The 25449-nt window shown below is 32.8% G+C and overlaps 1 protein-coding gene across 2 annotated transcripts in view; it reads left to right on the forward strand.

Annotated features, from left to right (window-relative positions):
- Positions 1-24743, forward strand: part of LOC126747545 (protein ABHD13) — a 74371-nt gene extending 49628 nt beyond the window's left edge. The window contains exon 6 of one of the 2 annotated variants that reach the window (XM_050456268.1): positions 24549-24743. The gene's annotated coding sequence lies outside the window, so the exon portion shown is untranslated. Of the gene's footprint in view, positions 1-14715; positions 15706-24548 lie in introns of those variants that run through there. The other variant, XM_050456269.1, reaches the window with a different exon arrangement.
- The last annotated feature ends 706 nt before the right edge of the window (positions 24744-25449 follow it).

A 25449-nucleotide genomic window follows, 5' to 3' on the forward strand; every position in this document is an offset into this window, starting at 1 on the left:
CGTTAGGTAACAAACGCTTTCTTGAGGGCCCTGCACTATAAAACTTCTCATCAAAATGGTACTCACAGAGCTTATAGTTCCTGGTTAGTTGTTCTCTAGGTATCGAAAACAAGTCTGTTCTATAGCAAGCTGCCAGCCATAACTTGACACTGAAAGTCATAAAATTACATGTTTAATTCAAAAGCTAAATTTTTTTTTTTTTTTTTTAATTACTGCATAGATAAATCCTCTAATTACTGTTATTACGAATTTAATAAAAAATAAATAATGAATTACTGTAATTACGAAAAACAAAAAAAGAAACAACTTATTTTGAGTGGAAACAATTAAAAGAAAAGTTGAACTTACCGATCTTCTTCCTGCGGAAAAGCAAAGAAAGAAACACCACACCCTGTCTTTGAATGACATCCACGAAAAGCACAGGTATAAGGCATATTATAAAAGTTTTTAATAAAATAAAGAGCACAATGACAACACACACAAAAAATAAACACAGAGAAAAATTCAGGCAACACTTAACTAGACTAAAGTAGGCGTCGAATATTACCGGACTAACCGACGGCTGGCAGGGGACCGGCAATAAGACAGGTATACCAAATAAGCTCGCACATGCGCAAGAAAAATCGGTCCCGGCTTTGTCTTTTCTCGGTGGTTTGTTTTTCTCTGTCTGGAGATAAGGTTCAACGGCATTATAAGTTAACTCTGAGAATAGTCTGCAATAAAATCAGCTTTTTTATTTGAATTTGTAGATTTGCGTTTTTATTCGGTTAAACAAATACACGAATTACAACTCATAACTTATAAATCCATAATTTGAAATACATAAATTAATACGTCTTTAATGCAATAGTGTGATTGCATTCAAATTTTATAAGGATAGGGTAGTGATCAGCGCCTAAGGAGTCATTATCTATTGTCCAGTGTACTTTAGCTGCCAATTCAGAGGTGGTGATACTTAAATCAACAGCAGAATCTAGTTCATTGGGGCGAGTTTTCCTAGTAGGCGACCCATCATTTAATAAAACAATATTACAGTCATCTACTGTAGCGGAGGTTCTTACGTACTTGCATCAACTCCCCTCACTATTTCTTTGTACAGTTCCCGTCAAATGGGGTAAAGTGGATAAAAATTTGAGGTTTTTTAAAAATATTTCGGTAAAGACGTTCACAAATCTTTAGAGCACTAATATTTAGAATCTTTAGTACCTTCCCTTTAACACGTTCACTGCCGTATAAACTTCAAAAAACTGAAGAAAATGTGTTTTTTGGCTTCTCTTATCTATTATATTTGTTTTTTGGATGTCTTAAGGATTAAAACTACCCTGACTCAGGGGTGGAGTCATCGGCCTTTCAGATACGTTTCTACGACTAGAGGCCGCATGACTCAACGTTCGAGTCATGTAATAAATTCAGTAATTTTTTTTTAAATTAATTAAAAAAATACCTAAGTTCTAGAAACTAATAACTAAACCAAATGCAAATTAAATCTCAAAAAAAAAACAAATAAGTATAAACGATATGAAACGATAGAAAGTATAAACTGAGTAAACATCCATTTAAAATATAAACATAATCAAACAAAACTTTATTTCTCAACAAAAACATAATATCACACAAACTTAAAAGTCAAAAAGTAAGTTCGCACTTACTTAGAAGTATGATATATTTGAAAACAGTTTTCAAGACACAACCACGGCTTATCTAAGCAAGCTGGACAAAAAACGAAGTATTTTTGCGCAATTTATTCTGATAACACACTCTACATCTTTTTCTCATTTGTCGTCCTGCAGCATCTAACTGGTATTGATAACTGTTGAGAAGCATTATTGATATTATATGTATACCCATCTTTTTGTACCACCTAATTGTTTCCCGTTCACTTGCATAATACGCAAGCATTTGGTCTTGCCTATCTATTCCGGACATGTACTTATTGTACATAATGATCGCTGTCGGTTTTTGTTTTTCTTCTCCTCGTCTATTTTGCACTTGAATCGCTTATTTGTGAAGAGATCTAAGTCACAAAAATGACTTTTTGAGAAAATCGAAAAAAAGTGTTTATATTTTTAACTTAATAAAAATATATATATTTTTTTTGGGGCATAGTTACAATTCGTATAATGTGTACTATTTCTACTTATTTACAATTTTTTTTTAAAGCAAATATTGTTTTATTTATAATATTGTTGATCTGACTTATATCCTTTCACGAATTAATTTAAAAACTTCAATAAAATCAATAAAATATATAGAACTAAACATATTGAACATTTTTGATGAAACAAAAAATCACATTTCAATGATCTATAAGACAAAACTTTTATTATTCATGCTCAGCTTCCGCATCAGTGGTTGGCCAGCCCAGTATTTTCTCATAAAAGTCCATAAAGTTTTCAGGAATATAACCAGTTACTTTCCTGATATCATTAATTTTTTTTATATTAATTGGAATTTTTTCCCCCGGATAAGCTCTTTCATTAGCCAGTTGAACAATTCCAGCATCAGGAATTTTTAACAAAAAAGAACTCTTTTGTACTCCATCAATATACTTTAAGGCTTCAACAGTTCCTTTCCTTTCATGATTGTAGCGAAACTCCATAAAAGTGGAAACTGCGAATGACTCTTTTTTTGAACGTGGAATAGACCTAGCACTGCTCTCCAAGGAAAAGCAAGTTTTTTTATAGTACTTGGACCACCAGTTTTTAAAATTTAACACATCATCAGTATCGACCATTTCGACAGTAAATTTTTGCCCTTTTGCAGCATTGCAAATTACTTCACACACTTCCATGGGTGTATACAGCCTGTCTATGCGATTTAGTTTGCGTTTGACTAAACCAAAGTCACGATCGCACGGCAAAAATGAATGGCCGCGAATCGGAAATTTGTGAACAACTTTTTCAAACATTCCACTGTCAGTAAGAGCAAGACAAAAGCGAGTCATAACATTGTTCTTATTTTGGCCCCCAGAACCGTCACTATAGAGATGAAGTTCTTTTACGCTGGCAGGAACATTTTGTTTTATATATTTGAATAAAAAAGAACATGTTTCATTTGGCCCTTTTTTAGCCAGACCTTCATGGTAAAGAAAAAACTGAGCACTTCCATTTTTTAGATTGTGAATACCAAAAGGAAATAAAGAAAGCTGACGTAAGTAAAAAATATCCTGTACGGGAATAGACGGCAACGAAATATTCTGCATATAATCAAAACATAGTCCGAGAACTCTATCATTTTCTTTGCACATTTTTTCTGTATTTTGTATGCTAGTATTAAATTTTTTAGAACGTCTTTTGTGCACCATAAGTTCAGCTAAAGCAGCTCTTTTCGCTGTTTCATTTAAAGAGGAACTTGTGGATTTAATTTCAAGTTCCTCGCATTGACAACACGTATCTACTTGCGGTCGTCCAAATTTATAATCAAAATGCTCTTTAAAAATTTTGTAATATGTCGAATATTTCACATCAATTTCTGTATGCTTTTCTTTGAATAAGCTATGCAGCTTCTTGACATTTAACTTTGCATCCAGATATAGATATTCTTTGGATGCATAGTGACTATGTTTAACAGGAAATGTTGAAATGTGTTCACAGACTATCTGAATAATATTACCTGGAACAGTTTTTCGATTATTTTGTAGGCCTCTTAAATCTCTCGGGGATTTTCCAAGATTCAAAAGAAGTTGCAACCGTTGTACTAACTTAGAACTTATGCCATGCAAGCTTAAAAATGCTTTTTTGCAAACCTTTCGTCTCTCTGTGTTAACCAATACAAAATATTCAAAAGATGAACTTCTTTGTTTTGCTTCTTCTTTCCGTGGCCGCCTGTTCTTGATATTGTTTGACACCAATAGTCCTTGCAGGTAAATATCTTGTTCGTTTTTGGTTGAAAAAGAACGAAACTTATTCATTATGTGAATTTGTTCTGCTGGAGTTAGTTTTTCAAAACATTTTAGCTTGCACCTGCAAGAATTCATTCCCATTAAAAAACTTCTTAAAAAACTTAAAATTTTGTTAAACTTACATGCATGGCTCGCCAACAGCTTTTCCTGGAACCATGTTATCTCGATAGTTTCTATACGGTTGTCCCAGCAATCGACTTTTCTTAATTCTCACAGCTTTATATTCATCTGTGTTTTTAACTCCCTTTTTTCTCTTTTTTTCAATATGCTCACTATCACTCATATTATTTAGTATATTAAAAAAGAAACCAAATAGAAAAACTGAAATATTTAGTCCGAACACGTTGGCTAACAAAACAATAATAAACAACTTTTCGTAATGGCCACGTGCATACCGATGCGGCGCGACTGCCGCCAGTCCGTGTAAATTTATGAAATGATTTAAGTCACTGACTCATACCCTTTCAAAAATAAATATAATATTGTGATGCCTTTTTTTTTGCTACGGGTAGTACAGACTTAGATCCTTTCAAGACTAAACGGTAGATATACGTGCTATAAATAAGATTTTATAGTAATCTTGATTTTCGTCAAGTAGTGACTTATACCCTTTCATAAATAAGCAATTCACTTGTACTATTTCATTATCAAATTCGGTAGAAATGAATAGAACTTCTCGCTTATCTCGCCACTTTCCAACTGTAACTCCATCAGAATATTTGGTAAGACTCTCAACCTTTAGCAAATTTCTTAGAAGTAATTTCTTCTGGGTTACCCTTCCTGCTCGCTCTTAGTGTTCCAGTCACGAAAGTTCTTTTCAAAAGTAGTTCGTTAGCTAAACGAATACTATTGTAATAATTATCCATATACAATGAGTGCCCTCTTTCAAGATAATTTTTTACTAGACAACACAACATTTGCAGAATGCCCCAACTCTCCTCGCATGTCCTCTTCATCTCCAGTATTGTATATCCTCATCTTTAACACGAGGCCATCAGGTTCCGATAAAACATATAATTTTACGCCAAATTTACGCTTTTTATTTTTAATATATTGCCGGAAAAGCAATCTACCCCTCCACAAGACCATCGACTCATCTAAAGATAATTGTTTATTTGGGTAATAAATCTCATCTATTTTTTCGTTGAAAAAATCTTGTAGCCATCTAATCCTCGACCAACGGTCATCGTATCCTGGCTCTCCTCGTTCCGGAATTTTGGCAAAATGTAAGCATCTTAGGATCGTCAAAAAAACAATTCCTGCTCATATGCATTCTAAAACATTGGATATTGTACAACGTGTGAGTTTTCCAATAATCCTGCAGCCGGTTTATTTGTATATTGCCCATATGAAGCCATAACCCTATATAATATATATAATATATATACAGGGTGCCTCCGATTAAGTCGGCACTATTGGTATCTTTGTTAATATTTAAGATACAGGGTCGGTTAAATTAGCAAACTAGTAGGCTTTTTTCTGTTGATTAAAATGGTGAAAACAAAAAAAAAATTGAACATTGCGTTTTCGAGAAAATGTGAAAAATGTACTTTTGTTAAATGGGATCCCCTGTATATTTTTACATAAATCAAAAGATAATAATTTTCTTAATAAAAAAGTTTATTTACACTAATAGCGTTGATTGAATATTTGGGAAGATACGCAATCCTGTGTTAAAAAGTGTACCCGGTCGACTATCGGATTGCCGTTCAGTTTCGTGCACCGTGTGGTGCTGCCGCGAAGCGTCATATCTAGGAACGATTTATTTTAGCTGTGTGGACTTGGCTTTTGGCTTCTTTGAGTCAGGTTTTCAACGACGCTGGAATCTCCGGTTACGCGGCCGTGTTGGATATTTTTTTAAGATATGGGATGATGCTGCCAACTATGTTTTTATTATTTTTTTTGAACATACAACACGGTGTCATTTATGTGGTGGTCAAGTGATAAGTGATATACTTAAGGGTGGAGGCATATTGAAATTTCTTAAAAGTTAAATTTTATAAACAAATAATTACTTACCAAAATATGTTTTTGAGACAAAAATTAATACAAAAATATATATAAAAAGCTATTTTTACAAAATTACCAACAAAGTTTAATACAAGTTATAATTCCAACAAACATTGTTTCCTTCATTTTGTGTTCAAGAGGGTCAAGTTTTTAAATAAAAAGCCCGTTGCACTTAATTAACTAAAAACTAATATACAAAAAATATGTGGAACAAATTTTAAGATATAAGTAGGTTTCACGTAAATATTATAAAGAATAATTGAAATAATTCATAAGACTTAATACCGAACATAATATAACTTCTTGATCAATAATTTTTTGTAAAAAGTAACCCATTTTGTCATGTGATTCCATATCTGAAAAATGTGCAGCGTAGTGACATCTGTAAAGTAAGGGGTTGTGAGTGAGGATGTTAATAGAAATAGAAAATAGGCCACATTTTAAGTTTTAAGCGACACAGGAAAATTCTCAATTACCAGTTGTTACAACTATACTTAAAACTATAAAAAGATACCTAGTAACAAAAAAAAAAAACATTTTGTTTAAAGACCCCGCATCACGGTTATACAGGATGTCAATAGAGGTGGAATAATTAGAAGAAAGTTGAGCAATATAGTGTCCTTTTATAATAAAATCTAAATACTTCCTAAATTTTGCAAAAAACTGAAATTTGGCAAAATCATTTTATTTTTTTCTGGCGTTATTTCAAAATATATGACAAAAGTATTTATTAAATGAATAAATTATTGTGACCACTTTTTCTCTCCTATACGATGACACCTTTAAAATTTAAAATACGACGTTCTGTCTTTAAAGAGCCATCATCAACTTTGTTTTTCTTTGTCGGCGTTATATTGACCATTTGCAGTTTAACGACGCGGGAATCTTTGGCCGCCCGGCCGTTTTGTTATTTTTTTAAGACAAGGGCGATGATGATAACAACGCTTTTATTTATTTTGTTATTGCCGATATTTAAATGCGCTGTGATCTCGCATAAATAACTATAAAGATAGTTATAGATAAATGTGGTGGTTAAGTAATGTATGAATGTTTGAATAAGGGTTTAAATGTTTTGAATAAGGGTGTAACAACACTATAAAATATCGAAAATAGGCCACACTTTAATTTGCAATACAGGGAAACACTTAATTACTAATTCTTAAAACTAGAAAAAGTTAATAAGAAAAAAAACAAATATTTTGTTTAACAGTATGAAGGGTCTCATCGCGGTTATACAGGATGTCCAAAATAAGGATGAGCAATAAATGGTTTAATTAGGCGAAAGTTGCGCAATATAAATGCAATGATTAAATAAATGCAATCTAAAAATTGGAAAAATGCCAAATACTTCCTAATATTCAGGAAAAAGGTGAAATTTGGCAAAATGGTTTTTTTATTTTTTTCTGGCGTTATTTGAAAATATAAAATAAAATCATTTATACATTGTTGTAAACGCCTTCTCTCATTTACAAGTTAACATCTTTAACTTTTAAATACGACGTTTAATAACTCTTAAATCCTTCTTTAGAGAGTCATAATCAACTTTTTTTCTTCTTGTCGACTCCATGTTGGCCACTTGCAGTTTTGAATAACCCTTTTACAACAAGAATTACTTTTTCAACGAGGTAATTTCTAGTGAGTAGTTGGAATCATCCCTATTAAATATTATATACCTCTCTCTCTTTTAAATACAATTTCGAATTTCAAAAAATTCAAAACATACTTTATTCATAAATACATGGTACCTACTTGTTGACATGGTACTTCTATGATATAAAATAGGCACATTAATCGACATATTACTAACACATAATTTAAAAACAATACACAATAGTGGGTTCAACATACTAGTATAAACACAAAATGTATTTTCAATTTCAAAGCAAGACGACTTAAAAAATTTTTTAGAGTAACATCACAAATTCTAACCTTTACATCTTTACTAAAAACTAATTATATACGATTGGCCTGTTCCTAACTATCTTAAAAAAATTCTAATGCTATAAAAATACTTGCTTTTAAGAAGTTTCGTTAAGAACTTTTTAAACCGAGGAGAACTTCTAGAGACTTTTATGACATTTGGAAAATGATTAAAAATTTTTATGCTCAAGTAAATAAGAGAATTCTTAGTTCACTTTTCGGGATGGGCATTGGAATATTTTATTCTTTTCTGATATTATAACGTTTTAAGGAGCCATTATTTTGAAGATACAATTTATATTTTTTATATATTAGGCAAGCAGACTCAACAATAAACAAGCAACACAAGGAAAGTATCTTTAAATAGGGGTCTGCATGTCCTGTGGAGATTTATGACACATATATTTAATGGCTCGTTTTTTAAAAACAAACATCGAGTCAAAAAGCCGTTTACTAATGCAACTCCAAAATGTTATTCTATACTGTAGGTATTTTTGTATGAAAGTAAGTTCCAACTTTCGACAAAAAAAAATAGACCGTTTTTGCAGATATCAATCTCAGTTCATTTAAAACCACTCTAACAGCATAACATCGTCTAGCCAGTTTTTGCCTCCTGACATATCTCCATAAAACTTACGTTTATGATCGATAACAATTCGAAGAAATCTGTTAAAATTATTCACTTCCAATTCTTTCTTGTGAATCATGAACTGCTCTGAACATAAAAACTTAACAATTTAGTCTTATCTATGTTTAAAGACAACAAATTAGCATCAAATCACTGTTTAATCATTAATAAATCTTTAGAAATTGTTTTTGTTAATGTGCTTTTATTATTGTCTGCCCATAAGATAGTGGTGTCATCTGCAAAAATAGTGAAGAATCCTCTTATCTGGAGAAACGCCAGGTCATTTATATACAATAGAAATAAAATAGGACCGAGAAACGAACCCTGCTTACTACACAAAGTTCAGACAAACTGCCATTTGGCCAAACAAACTTTTTTCTGTCTAACAAAACAAAATTTTAACCATTCTAGAGCAACTCCCCTAAACCCATATCTAGAAAGCTTATCGAGCAATTTCCATGGTTGACACAGTCAAAGTCTTTAGAGAAGTCGCAGAATACCGCTGCAGCAAAGTGACCTTCTTCAAGCTCAAATATAATCTCTCCAGGAATGAAAACATTACTCGACATTCATTTAATATGTTATTTTTTTTATTAGGAAAGCTACCATTCGTACTATAACCAGTTTCTCAATAACTTTAAAGGCTTTTTAGGCTTTATTTTTATCTTTTTCATGAATGAATTTCATCATGAAAACAATTATTGAAAATACTTAAAACACTAAAGACCATAAACATAATATATTGATTTAAAATTTTCTTAAAGTAAAAAAAAGAAAAAGAGAAAATGGCTCTCATAGACATGAAGAGACAGTATTTTTAAGAGTTCGGATTGATTTTTGTAGATAAAATAGATAATTTTCTGTGAGGTTTATAATTAGATTTTTTTAAAGATTTTCTAATAAGATTTTGAGATTCCCATATTAGGTTGTTATAAATCAAAGTCTTAATTAATATACGCACACTGATTAATTTTGCCTAAAGGAGCCATCGTCTCACAAACTAAACACATTTACATATATCTATCTATTTGTGATTATGATATCCAAGAAAAATTTTTAACAACTACCAAATTGCAATACGGCAAACACGAACCTGTGCAAAAACTCTCCCACACGACACGGATGATCGGCCGATTACTAATGAGAAGCGACGGACGAAATTATTTTCGCGCATACTGGAGAGAATCGCCATCTATTTTTCACGCATATTTGCGGTCACGCTTTAGCCCATAAGGTTGCGTATCTTCCCAAATATTCAATCAACGCTAATAGCCTAAACCTAAGTATAACAAAGTTATAGCGATATTAATAATTTTGTCAAATTTAGGCAAGTTGGCCTTGAACTTTTTGAGAGCAAAACAAATAAATCATTGTTTGAATAATAAAATGACAATAGTCGTAGAGATTTTATTAAATAAAGAAATACTGACAGTTACATGTTAGCAAAGTTTGTGATTTTTGTAAAATCTAAATTAGTAAAATGCCTTTTACGCATATTGAAAAATGTGATATGTTAGAATGTTACCTTGTATGTCGAAAAAATAGTGACCGAGCGCTAGAAGAGTACCGCCAGAGATTCCAGACTCGTAACTTGCCAAACTGTAGATAGTTTTTAATTATCTACAGAAAATTTAGAAGTAACGAAAACGTGTTTAAAAGAACTAGAAGAAGGAACCTATTTATAGTAAGCGAGGATGTTGAAATTTCTATTTTGGCATATTTTGAAGTTCATATGGAAAACTCAACTAGAAATTTAGCAAGAGCTTACGGTGTGAGCTTAGTAACAATTTGGCGGGTCTTAAAGAAATACAAATTCGTGCCATATAAGTATCAACCAGTACAAACATTGTTGCCTGGCGATAACGAAAGAAGATTTGCTTTTTGCAACTGGTTACGTAATGCATATGAAGCTAATGATAATATTTTAAACCGTATAATTTGGAGCGACGAAGCTAATTAAAAAAAAAGGTATGTTTAACCGTAAAAATTTACACTATTGGTCCCAAGAAAATATTTTCCTTACTGATCCCAGAAATCCTCAAAATCAATTTAGTATAACCGTTTGGTACGGCTTAATAGGAAGCCAAGTAATAGGACCTGTGTTTTATGATGGCACTTTGACTGGAAGGAGATATGTTGATCACATATTATCTGGAGCGCTGGAAGATTATTTGGATAATGTTAACTTAGAGAGACAGCAACAAATCTATTTTCAACAGGATGGAGCACCTCCCCATCAACTAAATGATGAAAGAATACTACTTAATAGACTGTTTGACGATAAATGGATTGCGACACGTGGCCCGATTCGTTGGCCACCTAGGTCACCAGACCTAACCCCTCTAGATTTTTATTTTTGGGGTTACATCAAAAATGAAGTGTATAAAAAAAATACAGAACCGTTGATGAACTTCAAACACATATTAGGCAAATAATTGGATCAATAGATAGAAGATCAATCTTAAAAGCTACAAGACGTGTGCTTAAGTGTGCTCAGAAATGTATTGAGCAAGATGGCGATGTTTTAGTTCATTTATTATAAATTAGTAGTTTTTCTTGATGTTATTTATTTCAAAGCCAACTTGCCTAAATTTGACAAAATTATTAATATCGCTATAACTTTGTTATTTTTAGGTTAAGGCTATTAGTCTAAATAAACTTTTTTATTAAGAAAATTATTATCTTTTGATTTATGTAAAAATATACAGGGGATTCCATTTAACAAAAGTACATTTTTCACATTTTCTCGAAAACGCGATGTTTAATTTTTTTTCTGTTTTCACCATTTTAATCAACAGAAAAAAATCCTACTAGTTTGCTAATTTAACCGACCCTGTATCTTAAATATTAACAAAGATACCAATAGTGCCGACTTAATCGGAGGCACCCTGTATAATAAGCTTTTAGAGTTGGAACTGTCAAAGGCTTCCAGTTCGTTATTATTGAATTATCTCTTGTTTTTTCACTTAAGACCAATTGCTCGGCGTATCTGTTTGTCTCAACTACGATATTTTCAAAAAATTTATCCGTAAGAAACAAATTGAAAAAGTCAGATACTAAATTTACTTTTAGTCCAGGGTTGCCGGAAAATGGAAAATCTTTTATATTTGAGTTGTCAGTCCACATTAGAGCCTCAGGCTGATCGTCGTCGCCGTATTGGGTGGTTTCAGCGAAATCAATAGGGTCTTCTACGCCAGACATACCTTGCCCTCGAATTTCCTCGTCTCCGCTTGAACTCGTAGAATCAGGCTCATACTCGCTGCCACTGTCTATAAAAGGATCTTCGTCGCCGTGACTCAATAGTTGGGTCATCGGCAGTGAACGTGTTAATATTGTCAAATTTTAGCTTTTTTTTGTCTATAATTTTTAAAATAGGGGGTATAAAGGTTACATGGGGGTAAAGTGGACAACATGTGAATTTTGACGTAAAATTCATTTTAACACGTTGAAGGACAGTACAGATACCTAGAAACTGGTTAAAAATGGCACTACTTTTTTTTTAACAAATTTTTCATTAGAATGCGAAGTTAAACCTAGAAAGTTCTTAGAAATTAAAAAAAATGTATGGTATTTGCATTCAAATAAATCAAAAACATACAAAAAAAATGTTTTATTCTAAAACAAAAATTTTTCAAAAAAGGTATTACCCCAAAAATAGAATACCTACTTAGGTAATAACTAAAAATATTTTATTCCATGCTTGTTTGCCATTCTTCAAAATAACTTGGGCACAAGGGTGGTTTTTACCTACAACCCTTACATCTATAGCTTGTTTCTTTTCGTACCTTATTCTTGTTACATGCAGATTTTGCCCTTAGCATGTAACATGGGATTTCATATAAATTCGGGCAAAAGTTTATGGGTTTTGGTATCGGCTTGAAAGGGTTGTGTGATTTACAGTTTTATAAATGGAATTTGGGGTTTGCTAGCAATGCAATTTATTTTTTTTAAAGGCTTTTGGGGTTTGATTATTTTTAGGAATGTATTTACCTACCCTATCCTGTCAGCACACCTCTGTGGAGTTAGTCGTATTATGTTTCCTTAGTCCCTATTCATGTACCTGGTGTTGGGAACTTTCTGACCTTTGATTTGTTTGTCAAGAGTTTCTATGAGGCCGGTATATGTCTGGGGTATGGAGGGACTTCTAGAGGGTGCTGTTGTGCCACAGATTGCGCTATGAGTGGAGTACGAGGGATGTCTTTTAAGTTTTGCATATAGAAACATAGAGGGCGTCACTAATCAAATGTCATTAGTCAAACTTAACCTCAAACTTTACTTTTCTTAAATTCAAAACGTCAGTGCGATACATATAGTTTTAAGCCGGGAACACATTGCTCTGACGTGTTGTGTTGCGATGTGTTGTGATGCATTATGATGTGACGGGTTGTAAACAGATTGTTCTGATGCATCATATTAGGTCTGACCAATGTCAGACGTTAATATTTTATATTTAATTGATGCAGTGACAGTATAGCGGTGTGTTGTTTGCGTTTGTTCACCATGAATTCAAGCTCATCAGATGAATTTGATGAAGAAATTGAAGAATGTGCTGTTGCTATTATTTGTTCTACAAAACCTAAGAAAAAAAAAATTTGGATTCACGAAATAAACGAAAATAGAGAATCATTTGGCGAATATCATACTTAAGTGAATCTACTTATTAAAGATGCAAATCGCTTCCATATGTACTTTAGGATGTCCAGGGATCAATTTGAAAGTTTACATGGAAAAATTGAAGAAAGAATAAAAAAAATTGATACCACTTTTCGAAGAGCGATCTGTACAAGAGAAAGATTAGCTGTATTTTTAAGGTAAATAACTTTTATTTCTAAATAAGTATCTACAGTAATATTTTACATAAATGGGGTAAATCCGTGTTCATACAGCGATGGAGAGTAGGAAGTACTCGTACCAGATTGTGGACAGCTGCTCTGAGTTGATAAATTAGTTGGATTTCGCAAAGGAGTAAGTTGCACGTAGGAAGTACTCGTACCAGATGATGGACAGTTGTTGTATTGAATTGATAAATCAGTTGGACTATGCAAAGGAGTGGATTGCAGAGATGATGTTGACGTTGACTGATTATCTGTGGAGATTGTCACCGAGACGGGAAGGCTTTTTGCATCCAAATTCCTGATTTCTGCTTCAGATACCATTCGGCAAAACTCCATTCTAATATATGCCTGTTCCCTTTGTGGTAAGCGTTTCACTGTTTTGGCCATACTAAGGTAAAACATGTCTACCTCATCCAAATTAGAGGAAGGAGAATCTGAATTTATCTTATTGCGTCTCTCATTTCGTGCCTCGGCGTTTTGTTTCATGATACGCACCATTTCCTCTGCTGGATTCAGAGATATATCTTTGCTGGATAAACGGGCTTTTTTTTTGCGAATATTTTGGATGGATCGGGGTACTAATAACTGGTGTGTCAGTACTTGAATGTTGTGTCTGTGTCAAATTGTCTGCATTCAAGGTGATACTTTCTTGGAGCGTATTATTAATAACATCGTCACTGCCAGTGCTCTCATCATCAATTACATTTGGTTGATCTTTTTGTGATTCTAGATTGCTTTTAGTTTGGCGACACTCTAGATATGGTATTAAAAACGACATTCTTGTTCATACTTCCAGGGAACCACTTTTGTTGTCTCTTGTCCACTCTTGGTCTGCCTTCGCTTTTTTGCGTTTAGGAATGCGTTTCTCAATTTAGTCCAAGTCTCTCGAACCGATGGCACTAAAAGAAAATACAAATTTAAATTAATTAAAAAGTTAAATTATTTATACATATACATACTATTAGGTGTATTTTTTCAAGGCGCACATAGGGATTTCCCAGTTAACTTTTCAACTATTTTATGCCCTGATCTAATAGAAGTAAATAACTGATGCTTGACATAGATACATTTTAGAGTCTCAAAATGCCATAAGCTATCAGTCATGCAAAAAAACAGAACAAAATTAGTGTTTTCTTACATCTCGGTATCTAGATAAAAATGTTAAAAATTGATAGACGTCTGCAAATACGTGTGATAAAAAATTAATTGTTTTTAGAGAAATAATGCATTTTTAAGTCTTTTGTCATACTTTTTTGGTACCACAAACAAACTAAAGTAATTTGAAAGTAATTTATCTACTCCAAATTTTAGCAATGTCCTTCTATTACAACAGGGCCAAAATCGGGTCGAAAAATTAATATGGAAATCTCTATATAAAATGCAAATGTGATCATTTTGCTAACAGCAGGTTTTCTTTTCAGATTCTTAGCCACTGGCAATTCATTTCAATCTCTTGGCTTCAGTTATAAAATGGGATTTAGCACAGTTCGTGAAATTATCAAAGAAGTAGCAAAGGCCATAAAGGAACTTCTAGCATCAGAATTTTTACCAATACCCACAGAGCAACGATGGGAAGAAATAAGTGCAAGATATCAGTCTATGTGGAACTTTCCTAACTGTATAGGCGCTTTAGACGGAAAGCATATAAATATTCGCTGTCCTATTAATGGCGGATCAAATTATTATAACTACAAAGGTTGTAACTCAATTGTTCTGCTGGCGCTGGTGGATGCTAATTACCGATTCATAGCGATTGATGTGGGCTCATATGGTCGCAACAGCGATGGAGGAATTTTTGCCAAGTCTTCTCTGGGAATTTCGTTAGCTAATAATACACTGAATCTTCCAGCTGATAAGCCGCTTACACAAAACGGTGAAGCTTTACCTCATGTTATTGTGGGAGACGAAGCTTTCCCACTAAAATCCTATTTATTACGCCCCTATAGCCGGCATTATGTAGCAGAAAATGAGCCAAATAAAATGTTTAACTATAGGCTTTCGCGGGCTAGGAGAGTAGTGGAAAATAGTTTTGGAATTCTTGCAGCACGATGGCGAATTTTTCTTAAGCACATGGAAATACAACCAGATTTTGTTGATGACATAGTATATGCCGCAATTTGTCTTCATAATATGTTATGCTGCAATAATGATTTTGAGCCAGAAGAAATATATCGTAACACCCTCGAATCGTGTTTTACATTAGTGCCACCCTTGGGTCAAAATTCTACTCAAGATGCTTTTCGCGTTCGGGACAAATTTAGAGATTATTTTCTATCAGATATTGGTAGTGTACCATGGCAATTAGAAACTGTACGACGTGGACGTAACGTAATAATAAATTTTAAAAAATACAGTACCTATGTAACTATGTATGTATATAAAAATAAATAAAATAAATTAAAATAAGCTTACATGGGCTATTAATTTCCTTTGCTATCTCCTCCCATGCTTCTTGTCTCATACTTTGATTTCGGTAGTGTCTTGACTTGACGTTAAATAAACATTCATGATTTCTTACATTTTCAATTAGTTCAATTTCGTTCACCATCGCGCTACAACCTACGGCCGAAAACGTTCTGACGCTCTGACGGTGTCAAACAAAAATCTGGTTCACCCGCATTTTATCGCGACACGACAGGTCAGAACGCGTCAGAACGAACCGCATCAGATGAATGTGCACACTGTTCATTTAAATACACGCAAAATAAGCAGTATGATTCACATCATAACGCATCACAACACATCGCAACACAACACGTCAGAGCAATGTGTTCCCGGCTTAAGGGTATTAGACCGATTGTTGATTCTAGTAGGGTTATTAATCAGTTGCCGAAGATCGAATACTTCCAAAAGATACTTAAAGTTTTGAGTTGCTGCAGTTGGTCTAAGTAAATCTATATTTAAGTCCCCCATAAAAATTATACTATCATAGCATGGAATAGATATAGTAAAAATTTCTTCAACAAGTTCAAGAAATGTAGGCATGCTAGAAGGGGGTGGCCTATATATATTTACTAATAAAATATTTCTTTTATTTGCAATAAACCTTATACTTAAATACTCAAACTCATCAGTTATATGGGGAAATGTTACTAAAGGGAACTTAATGACTTTCTTTGTATAAATACCAACCCCGCCACTCCGCCCATTCCGATCTTTCCTTATAAAATTATAATTAGGTATGTTAAAAATCATCATCTGGTGTAAGCCAAGTCTCTGTAACTCCCAAAATATCAAAGTTCATCGAAACCGGTTTTTATGGAGCGAAGATTTAAATGAGCAACACTGAAATTGGCCTCAGATTGCCGATCCTGCAGGATTTCAAAACTATCCCCCATTGTATACGTCAACCCTTCGCCACCCCAACCCGTGCCAAACCGCCCCACCACCCCATCCCTCCAAATTCCATGTCATTCCACAAAAAAATGCACAAAAAAAACAGTCGACTATATGGTAATATGCAAACATATAATAAGAAAAAAATGTGGCCTGATGGTCTCTAAGTTTTATCCACTTCCTACCGCGCAAAAAACCAGATGTAAACAAAATATTAATATTCCAAAAGTATTCCATATTATATTATATGCCCCCAAAAGAAATTATTTATTTTTTTAATTTATTATAAACATATTGCTCAAGAACTTTCGTTATAAAACTTGTTAAAATTTATCCTTATCCTAATTACCATAATTAAACCCTCTCAATTCAATAATAATAATAATAATAATAATAATAATAATAATAATAATAATAACAATAATAATAATAATAATAATAATACAATACAGTGATATCCTTAAAAAGCCATTAAATCATCAAAAACAAACAAATATTCCTAGCCTTATTATTAGGCCAAAAAAACACCAGAACATTGAAAAAATAAAGGAAGACTTGAGAAAGAAGATAAATCCTGCCGAATTAAAGATTAGTGTAAATAGTATAAAAAGTTCAAAAAACGTCTATATTCTAGTTAAATGCCAGGGAAAAAATGATATAGATATACTTAAAAAGGAAGCAGAAGAAAAATTGAATGGCTACAACATAGAGGTGACAAAACTAAGAAATCCCCGCTTCAAGATAATTGACTATAAAATAAATGATAAAGACGATTTAAATAGTGAATTTGTAGAGGCCAGAATCCGGGAACAAAATCATTTTATTGAAGCAATGGACCACCTAGAAATAACTTTCTTTAAACTCAATAAAAAAAGAGATTCTTATACTATCTACGGAAATTGTTCAGCCAAATTATTTCATAAGTTAATTGCAGTAAAGAAACTATATATAGGATGGCAGCGTTACCCAGTATTTGAAGATATAAGTGTACCCAGATGTTTTAAATGCCAAGGATTTTTTCACAAAAATACGGAATATGCGAATGAGGTCTTTTGTGAGTATTGTTCGGAGAAACACGCAGTTAAGGAGTGCCCAAAAAACCAAAAAAAAATGCATCAATTGTATTCATGCAAACGCAAAGTTTAATTTGGAGCACAATATAAATCATGCCGCAAACGACAAAACTTGTCCGTCTTTTGAACATCAAATCACGCTTTTGAAAAACAAAATTGACTATGATGGAAGTTATGGCAAATAATAGGCAAGAGGTAGAAGTGCTACAAGAACTGGACGTTTTAGATAATGCGGATCAACAAAGTACGGACTGTGATTATGTAAGCAAAAAAATTAACATAGGTTCCAAACTCTTAAATATCATTCATTTTAACATAAGAAGTTTAAAAAAAAACTTTGATCAAATGATAGTTTTTCTACAAATACATATAATTTAATATCCTGCGACATTATTGTTTTGGGTGAAACATGGCAATTGGTTGGTAATGAATTTAATATAGAGGGCTTTAAAATGTATTATAATGGGGGAGACTGTAACCAGAATGATGGGGTGGTTGTTTATATAAAAAATAATTTAACATAAACAAAGTAGAAAATATAAAACTAATTAGGTCGGGAATTACTTTGATTAGGATAACTTTAGCTATAACTGATATACAATATGGCATAACGTGTATATATAGACCTCCCTCGACGGTAGTATCGTCTTTTCTCGATGACCTGGAAAATTATTTATTACGTGAATGTAATCAGCAAACAGAAATACTTCTGGGAGATATAAACATAAATACTCTATCTGAAAATTCAGCTGATACAAATAACTACCTAGCTCTCTTGATGTCTTACGGATTCTACTCCCTTATAACTGGTCCTACACGGGTCACATTAACATCAAGGACCTGTATTGACCACATTTTCCTTAAAAAAAAATTTTTGGAAAACAAAAATAAACATATTTCTTTTATTTTGGAAACTGACGTCACCGATCACTATCCTGTGTTGCTTAATTTTGCTAGAGACGAGGTTCGGGCAGGTAATGTTTCCAATAATATAAAAATTAAAACTATAAAAATATTAAACAATGAGAAGGCAAAAGATTTACTTATAAAACAAAATTGGGAAAACACTATCTTAAATATTAATGATGTCGAAATTGCAACCAAAATTTTTTATAATGTTGTCGAACATATTAAGGTACTGTTGGGTAATAAGGCCGGGTTAAGAAAAATATTTTTGTTATAACCAAATAAAAAATATTTTTATTACAAAGTAAGATACAAAAGATAAATCAACATGTATTCTTTTAAAAAACATAACTAAAAAATGAAAACAAGAATTTTTAAACATTCATAATGCAAAAAAATAAAAACAACTCTTTTGGCCTTATTACCAGCATAGGCAGGTAATATGGCCACGGAGTAAAATTTGTAGCAGGTAATAAGGCCGATTTTTAAAATTTCCTCAGGGCATGCATTCAGGGCAAATAAATGCTTCTTTATCTTCAACTGTTAGTCCAACACATTCTTCGTGAACCCAAGTACCACAAGATGAACATGCTCTCATATCGGCTACAAAGTCAAGCAGGCAAACAGAACACATCCATACAGCTGAAAGGCTCGTAGTTGGCGTATTGGCGGACTTCCTCTTCACAACAGAACCCTTTTTTGAGATATTGGTAACCTTTTTACCAGAACTACGATCCTTAAATATGTGCCTTTTGACCTCTTGAGCACGATAATTCAAAGCCTTTCTTCGATTGGAGGTTTTTATTGGTGCCATATCAGGTGTAACTAAAACTTCAGAGAAAGAGTTTTGATGTGAAGTTTCTCCTTTTTCAGCTAAATCTTCTGACTGAGTTGATTGAGATTGAGACTGATCTGCAGGGCTGGTACTGGAATGTACTGTTGAATTATCCTTAGTTGTCTTAAATAATGTTGCTAATGGAATATCATCTTCCGAATCCCAAAGTTCTTCCCTTACTATGGCACTTTCCTCACTATTTTCAGCTGCAATATTTTGACCACGATGAGTTGAAAGACTTGGGGCGAATGCATGTTGAACGCCATTCCTGAGCGTTTCTACTGAACGGGTAGATACCAGTTGATCTAAAACCATTGCAGATGTTATTAATAGTCATGCACTTTCCCCAGACTGGCGTGAATACATCAGAAAATCTCTCTTTACTCAACCTTCTATCAGGATGTTGACTCCAATATTCAAGAAGCTGTTGATCCCAGTGGGATTCAAAAGACCGGAAAACGGATTTGTCCATTGGCTGGAGCTCGTGAGTCGTATTACTGGGTAGGCATAAAAGCTCAATTCCTAAAGTTTCTGCCTTTTCAGCAATGGACTCATCTAGGTGACTTGACGCTCCATCAAAAATTAAAATTGTTGGAGGGGAAGACATAAATTGTGAGAAGTGCTCCAGCCATTTGATAAATATCTCAGTCGTCATGCTGCCCTTTGCGGTCATGTGTACAGCTGAGCCTGCTGGTAAACCATCAGAATAGCAAGGTTTTCCACGTTGCTCTTTGAATAAAATCATAGGTGGTATGACATGGCCTAGGGCATTTGCACAAGCGACTACTGTGACGTTTTCCGCATGTTCAGGCGCCACTAAGTGCACTCTTTTGGCACCTTTTTGGGCTAGTACTAGCTGCTGGTGATGAAGGGTTAATCTGCAACCCTTCTCATCCATGTTGTAAATTTTTTCGGGGCTATGTTTTGATCCGGTTCTACACAGCAGAGCATCCAATTTATCAAAATAATCATTTACAATGAAATGATTCAATTTCTGAGCTCGGGCAGGATTTAATTGCTGTGCTTTGCGTTGAGCTATTTGTGGATGGCGTCTTAGAAAGGCACGGTACCATTTTTTACCCGCCAATTTTTTTTCCCGGTTAAATTTATGTTTAACGCTCATTTTCTCACAATAATTGAAAACACTTCGGCGTAAAACTTTCGAAGTTAACGGAAAGCCTCTGCTAGAAAATCTCAATATTTTCCTTTCTAAGTCCGTTTCCTGTTCCATATTTAATACTGGTTTTGCTCCCAATGACCTAATTGAGGAACCGGATTTAAGGTGATTCCTTAAGGTACGACGCGGAATCCCAGATTGCTGTTCCACCCATTCTTGAGACCGACCACTCCTTAATAGCTGAAGGGCCTCTTCCATCATTTCTTCGGTCCTATTTGCTCGTATTCCTCGATTTTTTTTCCCCATAACTGAAAAATAAAAAAGTATTTTCTACTGCGTATGTAGGAGACAGATAATATGGCCGGAACATTATAGCTACAGCTATAATACTTACCTAAGCTAGAAAACTGCTCCGCGCTGTAACTGTTGCTGACACGTTGGTATAAAAAACTATTTTCTAAGACTTCCGCAGGAATCCTACATGGAAAAACAACTTTTAGACCATCTTGTAATAGGCCTTATTACCTGGCTAGAAACTTAAAGGTAACCATTTCGGCAGGCAATAAGGCCGGGAGCTCATTGCATTGAGATCAGGTGGGAAATTTCTTTAAAAAAATATATAAGTAAGTAAAAAATATATAAGTAATGGGATTATTTTTTTAAGACTTTTGCCAGCGTAAACAATTAAGATAAATTTACAAAAAATTACGCATTATTTTGTAGCCGGCTTTATTATCTGCAAACAAATTTAATGGTAAGGCAGGTAATAAGGCCGCGGCCTTGTTACAAGTCTGGCATCCATTTTCTTTTTGAGGTTAGATGTAACAAAAAAAGAGTAAATAAAACGAAACAACTATGTTAAGCTAATCTATATACCAACACAATTTGGAAAATATAATGCAAACAATACTCTAATCAAACTACCAAAAAATGTTACTCACCTTTTGCAGGTATTTTTTACAACACGGGCACGAAAACACTTCCAAATTTTTAAACACGTGCATGTAGGTAAATGGAGGAATGTATACTAGCTCGCAAAGCGCCAACTGTTTTGTGTTAGATCTGTCTACACCTAGATGGTGCCACTAGGACCACAGAATATTAAGGTATCCGTTGGGATAACTTTGGCTTTATTACCTGCCCGGCCTTATTACCCAACAGTACCTTATACAAAGCTGTGAAGAGACAAAAATATTAAAACAAAAAATAATTAAAAAAATAAAACCTTGGATAACTGCTGCTATTATATGTTCAATAAAAATAGGGACAAAATGAAAAGAAAATTAAATAAAAATTATAGTTTGGAAAAAGAACAACAATATAAAACATACAGAAACTCATTGGGTAAAATAATAAATAAATGTAAAAATGACTATTACAAAACAAAAATTGAGGAATCTAAGAATAATATGAGCAAAATGTATAAGGTTATAAATGAGGTTACAAATCAAATTACTACTAAAGGAAATGACATAATAAAAATAAAAAATAATAACAAAGAATTTTCAAATAACAAAGACATGGCAAACTTTTGTAATCAGTATTTTATAAACGTAGGAGTAAATATGCAAAACCAAATAAAAAAACCAAAAAAACAATTCAAAATTAATTATAACAGTGTATCTTCAATGTTTCTAAAACCAACTAATAGGAATGAAATAATTAAACATATTTTTTCGTTAAAAAACAATTCCGCGCCTGGGATAGATACTATTAGCTCAAAATTTATAAAAAAATTTCATATTTACCTTATTGAACCATTGGTTCACATTATCAACCTAATATTTAAAACAGGAACAGTACCTACTCAATTTAAAGTATCAATAATCACTCCAATATATAAATCAGGTGATAAATGTGAAATAGGTAACTATCGTCCTATAAGTGTGATCAATAATTTTTCCAAGCTCTTCGAGAAATGTTTGAAAGATAGACTTATTGACTATTTACAAAAAAATAACATATTAACACAAAATCAGTTTGGTTTCATTGGGGGGCTCAGCGCATCCGATGCTGTCTGCGAATTAACAAAGCGAGTGAATCAGGCTTTTGATGGTGATAGAAAGTGTTTGGCAGTGTTTCTGGACCTAGCAAGGGCCTTTGACACTGTACCGCATGAGCTTTTGCTAGATACTTTAAGATCTTATGGTATTAGAGGTCCAGTGTCAAGGGTCTTTGAAAGTTACTTGGGGGACAGAAAACAGTCTTTAAAAATAAATAATGAGATTAGTGAACCATCTTATATAAAAATTGGAATTCCACAAGGAACAGTTATTCGACCTATACTCTTTATAACTTATATTAACGCTCTTACCAATCTTAAAATTCATGACGGGTCACTGATATCATATGCAGATGACACGGTTGCGGTGTTTCACGGAATTTCTTGGGGAGACACAAAAAAAACTGCAGAACTTGGTCTAGCAACAGTCAAGAACTGGCTGGATTCTTTTAAATTAAGTCTCAATAGTCAAAAAACAAACTATATTGCATTTTCTATAACAGCTGCTAATCGCCCCAGCTTTCAACAAATTAAACTTGAATTAATTGATATCAAGGAAGTTTCATTTACTAAATATCTGGGTATCATTGTGGATAAACATTTAAAATGGGACCAACACATTCTAAAATTAACACAAAACATCCGTAAACTTATCTATCGATTTCATATTTTGAGAAATATCTTAAATGAAAAACTACTAATTTTAATTTATAAATCCTTGGTTGAGTCCTTGTTAAGGTATGGGGTGATTGTCTGGGGAGGTCTATACAAGAATTGTTTAAAACAACTTAATGTAGTACAAAACTTTATTTTAAAAGTTATATACAAAAAACAAAAAAGATTTCCTACACAACAATTATATTCTGAAGAAATTTTTAATATACGCTCAATTTACATATTGTCAACATGCATTTATACACATAAATCAGAAAAAATCAAGAATTATGTTAGTCATTCCTACACAACCCGAAATAATATAAACAGACACCTAAAAATACCAAACATAAAAAAAACTATAGGGCAACGATTTTTAGGATACTTGTCCCCGAAATTTTATAACATCTTACCAAACAGCTTAAAAAATATAAATAATATTAAAAACTTTAGTAAGGTCTGTAGAAAATTTATTTATTCAAATATAGATAAATTTAATTTTTTTAAATAGTTTTGGGAAGGGAAATTTTATTGGAGAATTTTTGTTTAGTTGTAGATTATGGTTAGTTATATTTTATATTATTACTAAAATTTTGTGATTTCTCAGCATACACAAACAGATGTTACAACATCTAGGTGTATGTTAAAAACAATGACTGTTAACTATTATTATTGAATATAATTAAGTTAAAAAAATAAAAATAAAAAAATTGTTATAATATAACCAAAATGATTAATAAATTTGAATTTGAATTTGAATGTGAATAATAAAACTTGACTTAAAATTGAAATCGCTACTAATAAACAATCAAATTTTTTTTTTAATTTATCATGTCAGGTTTATATCAAGTATTGAAATAAACCTGACATATACAAGAACAGGATAATTTATAATGCAAATTAAAATTATATTAACATATAATTGTCATACAAGAAGAACCCCTAACAGCATAATAAGACCCCTGACCTGCATAAAGCATAATAAATATATTATTAGAAGGACATACCCCAAAAATCCTGAATCCAAGTAAAAAGAGGTAAAAAAAAATGCACAAGAAACATGCAGACACTCCTCTTAATCAGTACGAACTAACACCTTGTTGTCGACGACGTGCTCCAAAAATCGACTAGTGCGTACTCTTATTGACCGCGCACTCTACCCTATTTTTATTTTTTTTTTGATTCATTGAACTGTGTGTAATTGTTCTCATCTCCTCCACATGGTAATTCTAAACACGCCATTGCATATATGATGTTTGTTGTGTAATATACATTCAATATTGTTCTTTTGTATACTCTTCAAGTACATAATTAAAAATGTGATTTTTTAGGCTTTTCCTGTGTTACTAAATATAGCTAATGTACAGGGTAAGTGTTCATTTTTAGATACTCTGTAAAGCGCCTATACCAAAAAACCATATCGCTTATTTAGGTTATTTTAATGTACAAAATGTGATTCAGCAAAATAATATTGCGATTTTTTTTGAACGATGTCTCATTGTTTAATATAATTTTTCTAATGCGTCTTGATGCTTTTTGTTTATTATTGTAGGATTTGTAATAAAAAAACAGCAAAGGAATAATACAAATACTAGTGTCTTATTTGTGAATCCTAACATATAAAACAAAACATTATTAACCCTGCGGGTCCCAAAATAGCACCATTACTCTCAGGTGTGCACTATGCTCACTTATACTTCTCACGCCATATTTGCCTAAAAAATATATCATTGGGCAAAATAAATATAATTTGGTTACTAACAAAATATTTTATTTTCAAAATTAAAAGAATTTTGGTACATAAAATGCAACAAAAAATTAACACAAAGTCGAAATGCTCGGGCAAAAATGTTTAGGATTAAACCTGAACTAACCTAATTTAAAAACTTAAACTTAAAAACTGACACAAAATATAAATGGAAATCTTACATACTGCAAACTTATTTTTAGTCAGAGTCAGATTTTACACATTCCGTGCAATAAGTAATAATATTTTCTTTACAAATTGCTCTTAGGCACTTAGCACATTTCGAACTGATCTTGCGGTTTTTCTTTCTTGGACAGTGAGAACATTTCGGTCTGGATTAAGGTACCTCCGGTTCTGTTATATCTAGTTTTTCTGTCAAAGGTAGGTTTGAATATTGTTTAATTTGCAAGCTTAGAAGATATGGTAATGTTTGTGTTACACGTCGCATCATGTGAGGTTTTACTCGTACAAGCAAGCTGTTCTGC

This window comes from Anthonomus grandis, chromosome 19 (assembly GCF_022605725.1).
Source record: "Anthonomus grandis grandis chromosome 19, icAntGran1.3, whole genome shotgun sequence".
NCBI classification, from domain to species: Eukaryota; Metazoa; Arthropoda; class Insecta; order Coleoptera; family Curculionidae; genus Anthonomus; species Anthonomus grandis.